At 36.1% G+C, this 6,217-nt stretch overlaps 1 pseudogene; it reads left to right on the forward strand.

Moving 5' to 3' along the window:
• Positions 1-3,197: 3,197 nt before the first annotated feature.
• Positions 3,198-3,409, forward strand: LOC139016928 (large ribosomal subunit protein eL38 pseudogene; annotated as a pseudogene).
• The last annotated feature ends 2,808 nt before the right edge of the window (positions 3,410-6,217 follow it).

Below are 6,217 nucleotides of genomic sequence, written 5' to 3' on the forward strand. Positions count from 1 at the left end.
CAATTCCTTCTATGTGCCTTATAATAAAGTTTAATACCTCATTAACAAGAACAACAATAAAAAACCATGAAGAAATATGCATTTTTAAAGAAGATAAATCCTTAGGGAGGGAAGTTGGCTTGCTATATGAAGAAGGGAGGTAACATTGCTTAGAATAAAGGCTCAAGATGGATAACGTGGAACTGCAATTCACAGAAAGAATGATGTGTCTTGCAAATTGAATGATGAACTGCAAGGAACAAAATTAGAAATCAATATGCTATATAAAAATTAGTCAGCGTAAGACCAATAGCAAAATACAGTAATTATTTTTAGAGATGGGATTGAGAATCAAAACAGAAGTACTCGAATCAAATTGAAGGCTGCCATACATTTCTCAAGGGAACAACACCAAAGACTGTCAAAGTAGCATAGCCTTTCTTTTTCTTCTTCTTCCTTATTTTGGCTTAAAATAAATAAAATACCTCAAACAGGCAGCCCTTATAAGTGAGCCAGGAGAAAGCCACACTCAGAGGAGCACCGATTCTTAAACAGCATTTTTGCACACATTGTTTGTTATTGACATCATTGAAATAAGCATCTATTTGCAGCATCTAAGAAGCATTTAAGCATTTATCTTAGAATGCTAGATCTGGTTATTGTGGTGTACTCACCATGCTTAACTGGGGAACATGGAAGAGTGGCTGAGGAGATCTGAGCCTTTAAAGCAGAGGCTCTGACCTCCTGTAAAGCATGTATAGGTGTGTACACACACACACACACACACACACACAGATACACAGTCTGTCCTCACTCAGGACAAGTATGAAAAAGGCATTAATTTATAGGCTTCCTTGCTTCATAATGTTCAATAGAAAAGTGTTTGCAACTTACTAATATTATATTTATGTAAGAGTTAGCCAACATAAGTAAGAAGTTCTAAGATTCTCTACTTTAACCATGGGGATGTTATAGGGCTGGGGAGTTGTATATCTCTGTTACAGGAAGCAAGAAAATGTGCACAAGTTCAAAGGGAAGAGAGAGATAAAGAAAAATAATCACTTAAAAGAGAAGTATGTATGTGAGACTATAAAACATGAATGTGCGTAAGAATACAGGTCTTGTAATTTATAGATCTAAAGAGTGAACGGTTGTTTTGTTGTGATAGTGCTCTTGTTATTTCTTCACTGGATTCACTTGGCACCAGGCTTTGGGTAGAAAAAAATGATGAGACCAGATCATAAGGATAAAGCATCCTAAACATGGAGCTGGGTTGGTCTCAGCCTGGAGGAACGAATCCTCTAAGAGGAACTGAGTATCTCCAGTGTGAGGTGGCAATTCCTGTCCCTAATTGAATACGTATGCTGTAGCAGTAATTTGAATGTTAAGCTAGGGTTTAATACACACAAGTGCAATAACTGGTTAGTGGATGAAGAAGAGGGATTAATAAATCCACACATAGTAGTTTTGGCAGAAACATTGCAGTGAGAAGTTGGCCACCTGCCACCAGGAAGAGGGACTTTACCAGAATGTGATCATGCTGGCACCTTGATCTTGAACTTCCCAGCCTCCAGAACTGTGAGAAATAAATTTTGATGGTTAATCAACTACCCAATCTACGCTATTTTATTATAGTAGCCTGAACAAACTGAGACAGATCCTAATATATAGTTTGAGCAATGTGCATGTTTGTTGACTTTTTCTTAGGGTTTATTTTAGGTCCCCCAAATGATTATAATAGGCTTTTTTTTTTTCTTCCAACAGAGTCACTAACAGTATGGACAAATAAAGTTTACACTGTGGCACAGATACCAATTGTAGCTTAGTATCAGACAGATGTTTTAGAATTAGGGAGGAATCAGAAGGAGTGGGGCTAGCTCTGTATGCCAGCCCCCAAATGCTATAAAGATGCTCAAAGCACAGGCCTTGTGTATTTGTGTGAATCCATACTATCATTTATAATTATTAAAGATAAAATTGAATTTTAAGGATAATGAAAACGAATAGTGGAATGAAGACCTTGTATCCTTAGTTTGTAGTAACACCTCACTTTTTAAGCAACACTTAATTTCAACCTCAAATATTTGGAATACAGCCAGTAAACCTGTAGTGAGTATAAAAAAGCATTAGAAGAGCTAGAGTAAGTGATTAAAATAATTAAAGTTTATTTAATTTTGGTGTGAGTATAAATTTATATAATGTTTGATAAAAGAACTTGGAGATATATATATATATATATATATATATATAGCCTAATTTTTGAGAAAGTTAGACCTTGAAGTCACGACTAGAAATCAAAGTCCAGTTTTTGTTGGACAAAAATGATTTTCATAGAATTATAGCCAAAAAAGAAATTAATAGAAACATTATGTGGAACAGAGGAAAATAGCTAAATAAACTATGGCATATTTCTACCATAAATTGTATATGAAAATTAAAATTCTTGTGTTTGAAAATTATTTATTGACATGGGAAAATATTTCAGTTTAAATGCTGAGTAAAAAAAAAGCTGGATACAAGCTGTTTCATTTTAAAAAATAACATTAAAGATAATCACACTAATAGTAATAATATTAAACACTTACAGTAGAAAATACACTAAATTATTGAGCTGTTGTCTGGCTGCTGAGATGAAAGATGGTGTATTTATTCTTCACATTTAAACCTTTCTACATTTTGTTATTGTTTAAATAATAAGCATGGGTCGATTTTCAGTCAGAAAAAAATTATAAAGAGCAACCAAATATCTCCTATAAAATGCAAGCTCATATGCTTTGCTTTTAAATGACCTCCCACAGCCAGCAGAGTCTTATTTTAAACGTTTAACGATTGGATTTCAAACCCACAGCAAATTGGTAGCAGGAATTTAAAAGGAGGGATGATGGGATCTACTATATAAAGATAGAGTGGCAAAATATAAAATAATTGACACCTTACTCCCTAAGGAAGGAACAGCAATATTATGTAAAAAATGTGCAAGTCCTCTAAAATCATAACTTACTGAGACCATTTAGAGCAGGGACTAATGAGCTACCCATCTCAACAGCCTTTCAGGGAATCGATAATATGTGGAAGAAAGATTTCTGCAACGAAAATTAAAATTATTTGATTTAAGTCCCTGATCGTGACACCTCCTAGCTTGAAATCTTTTAAAAATTATATAGCTTTTTTTGCCTCTTTGCTTCTTGCCACTTGTGCTGACCATGTGCCTGGTAGGCATGCCTCCCAAAATTGAGGAAATCAAGGACTTCCAGCTCCCAGCCAGGTGAAAGGATGCCAAATCTGTCAAGATCAAGAAAAATAAGGATAATGTGAAGTTCAAACTCCCATGCAGCAGATACCTTTATACCTTGGTCATCACAGACAAAGAGAAGCCCAGAAGCTGAAGCAGTCCCTGCCCCCAGGTTTGGCGGTGAAGGAGCTGAAATGAACCTGACAGACTGATCTGTATTAAAATGTTAAAAATTAAAAACAATTTTTAAAAAATTATGTGATATCTTTAAGACTCAGAATTGTCAACTTCTAAATGGGAATAATCAGACAATAAGGTGGCAAAGGCCTGGAGCAGGGAGTGGGGACAGGCTAGAAGGGCTCAAGGGTCACTGAAACCCAGCAATCCTATTTAAAGATGTTTTAAAACAATTAAAGTTATAACAATCTGACTGCCAGAATTGCACTCTGGGCATCATATCTTTGGTAAGCTTTGTATAATCAGTTTGTTCTTTCCAAATTCAAGGTGAGTCGAGTGGTTTTTTTCCTGAGCAGGATGCAAGGGTGATTTCTTTCCCAGGTTCTTGTCCAGGTGGATTCGAAGAATGAAGCCATGGACAAAAGGTGGTTTATCAGTGATGGCAAACCTTTTGAGCTCGGCGTGTCAGCATTTTGAAAAACCCTAACTTAACTCTGGTGCCGTGTCACCTATAGAAATTTTTTGATATTCGCAACCATAGTAAAACAAAGATTTATATTTTTGATATTTATTTTATATATTTAAATGCCATTTAACAAAGAAAAATCAACCAAAAAAATGAGTTCGCGTGTCACCTCTGACACGCGTGTTACAGGTTCGCCATCACTGTGGTATATGAAAAGGTGGAAATTTATTGGAAACAAGTACAGATTCCCACGTAGGGAGGTTGTCCCAAAGGAGATAACCCACTAAGCTCTTTTTCCTAAGGTTTATAAAAGCTGCAGTTCTTTGTTTCTTGATGCTGCCTTCCAATTGGTAGACTATCAACTTCAAAGCTTAAAACCCACCTGGTGACCCCTGTTTTTCTCCCCCTTCAGTGGTAAAATTCTCTATCTCCTGTGAAATCTGTCTTCCTCTTTCTCCCATTTGTCGGCATTTCTCTATCCTCCGTGAAAGTTTGTTTCCTCTTTCTCCCCATACCCTGTGGCTGTTCCCTATCTTCTGTGAATGGATGTCTTCCTCTCCCCTTATCCTGGCACCTCTTTTCTTCTCCATGAATGTATGCTTTTGGGCAGCTCCAAGCTCCCACCTTTGCAGTTCTCCCCCATGGACCCTCTTTATTCCTAAAACTCCCTAAACCTGCCTATTTTACCCCTAAAACTCCTTTCAAAGGGAACCATAACCTATAGGCAAAGTGTCAAAGTGAAGAGTTTACAGTCTTGTCCTTTTGCTCACTACCTTTCTGCCTCCATGGATTTCCAGCCATGGCATAGATACATGTTCCCAAATGAAGCAGATAAGAAATGAAGAGATAAGAAACAACAACTTGGATAGAGTCTAGAAATAGCACACCATGTGTAATGAACCTACTTTCAGCTTCCACAGTGTTTTATTGCCCCACTACTATACAAAGGGCACCCAGAGAAGCCTGTCTGTCTACTCCATTAGTGGAGTCACTTGCATGATGAGCAGAGAAATGGGCTCAGTTGTGGGCTCAGTGAACTCACTTACCTTATTAGTGGCCTGAAACTAGCACAGTTAAAACAAAAAGAGGTTCAGAGAAAGCTGGGATTTTTGTGAGCATTCGATGCTTCCTTTAGGTCTTAAGAAAAAGTTTTCTAGGAGTTGTGACCACAAAATTTGGAAATTGATTCTATTTTGTGCCATTGGGTAACGGCTTCTAGCACTCAGCTGATATACTGGTCCCGTCCAATCATTTAAAGAGCATATCTCTTTGGAAATAGTAAGGTTTTAGATGACATTCAGTCTGGCCCACAGGTTAAAATTGAATTGGTGATACTAATTTTATTGTTGTCCTCCTGATGTTTTTCTAAAATGGTACCTGCATTGGAAATACATTTTTTTGAGTGCTCCAATGTAACCAATGATGAGCTAAGGCATAATAAAATGATGTTTTTGTTAAATATATGATACCCACTACTTCATACTTTGTTTTTGAGCTGCAGGTTGGAATAATAGGTTTTCCTTAAATTGTATGATGATTGGGTAAGAAAATGTATAGAGAATAGAATTAGTATTTTAAGAATTGTATGAGAAAATAATAAAATAACATAGATAATGACAGTGGAAGAAAAAAGTATGTGTTTTTGAGACAGAGTAGAGTTTCATAATTTTTGTGTGATTTTAAAATCAATGTAGAAAATAATGGATAGATAAATAGAATAAAAATGTATTTGTGGTAGATTTATGAGAATTTGCTTTCCTCTCATCCTAAAAGTTATCTTCAGTCAAAAGAGCTTTGACCATTTCTCCTGTAGTCAAAATAAATTGAAATTCCTGAAAAAAAGATGATCCAACAAAGAAGATCCAAATGGTTAGTGGAATGAAGTTACTGCTTGATCTACAATATCACAGAGCAGATGATTGGATAGTTCTCACGTTTATTCAGATTCATGCTATGTTTAGAATAGACCTGAGTTTTCAGAGAAGGTCTCCCCTATATTAACACTTTTCATTTATTTCAACTGTTCTTGTGGGCCATACTAACAAGTAAATAGAGAATTAAAGTTAAGTCCTTACACAGGGAGATCAGTTATAAAGATCTGAAGATAGATGGGGAAATATCTCTTTATTTTAATGGCAATATTCAGGCCTTTGCTTTGAGGTAGGTCAACAAACCATTCTTTATTCCAGGAGTTTATTAGAAAATGTAATTTAAAAATAACCCTGCCATGGGCTTGCCAAAGGGTAATTTTGGAGGTTGGAAAACAAATCCAATGTTACAACCAGAGAGTAAATTATCTGAGCTTTGTCTCAGGATATTATGGACGAAGTGTAAAGGGACACACACACACACACACACACACA

This window comes from Myotis yumanensis, unplaced genomic scaffold (assembly GCF_028538775.1).
Source record: "Myotis yumanensis isolate MYYU_CA2020_CCGP unplaced genomic scaffold, mMyoYum1.0.hap1 SCAF_9, whole genome shotgun sequence".
Lineage (NCBI taxonomy): Eukaryota > Metazoa > Chordata > Mammalia > Chiroptera > Vespertilionidae > Myotis > Myotis yumanensis.